The sequence below is a fragment of the Charadrius vociferus genome, unplaced genomic scaffold (genome assembly GCF_000708025.1).
Source record: "Charadrius vociferus isolate BGI_N301 unplaced genomic scaffold, ASM70802v2 scaffold29, whole genome shotgun sequence".
Classification (NCBI taxonomy): Eukaryota; Metazoa; Chordata; class Aves; order Charadriiformes; family Charadriidae; genus Charadrius; species Charadrius vociferus.
In genome coordinates this window covers 102,406-103,208 of record NW_009650180.1, presented here as the reverse complement: position 1 = coordinate 103,208, position 803 = coordinate 102,406, and positions in this window count along the sequence as shown.

The window sequence follows — 803 nt, the reverse complement described above, 5'->3', positions numbered from 1 at the left end:
AATACGGCAGGACCCATCAGTGAACAGGGCATGTTTCTTCTCATTTTCTGGCAGTTTATTATATGGTGGGGCCTCTTCTGCATGCGTCACCTCCTCCTCTGATGGTATTCCAAAATCTTTGCCTTCTGGCCGGTCCATGATCACTTCCAGTATTCCTGGGCGATTGGGGTTTCCCATTCGAGTTCGCTGTGTGATCAGTGCAATCCGCTTACTCCATGTAGCATCAGTTGCATGATGTCTGGCAGGGACCCTTTCTTTGAACATCCAGCCCAGCACCAGCAGTCGAGGTGCCAAGAGGAGCTGTGCTTCAGTACCAACCACTTCCGAAGCAGCTCAAACCCCTTCATATGCTGCCAATATCTCTTTTTCAGTTGGGGTATAGTGGGCTTCGGATACTCTGTATCCCCTCTGACTCCAGAAGCCCAGGGGTCGACCTCGAGTCTCCCCTGGTGCTTTCTGCCAGAGGCTCCAGGGAGGACCATTCTGCCCGGCTGCAGTGTAGAGCACATTTTTAACATTTGGTCCCGCCCGGACTGGCCCCAGGGCTACTGCATGGACTATTTCCTGCTTAGTTTGTTGGAAGGCTTGTTGTTGCTCTGGGCCCCACTTAAAATCATTCTTTTTCCAGGTCACTTGATACCCTCGAGAGTTTATTGAGGCCCCATCCCTGGAGGTGTTCAAGGCCAGGCTGGACGTGGCCTTGGGCAACCTGGTCTAGTTGGAGGTGTCCCTGCCCATGGCAGGGAGGTTGGAACTCGATGATCTTTAAGGTCCTTTCCAACCTAAACCATTCTATGATTCTA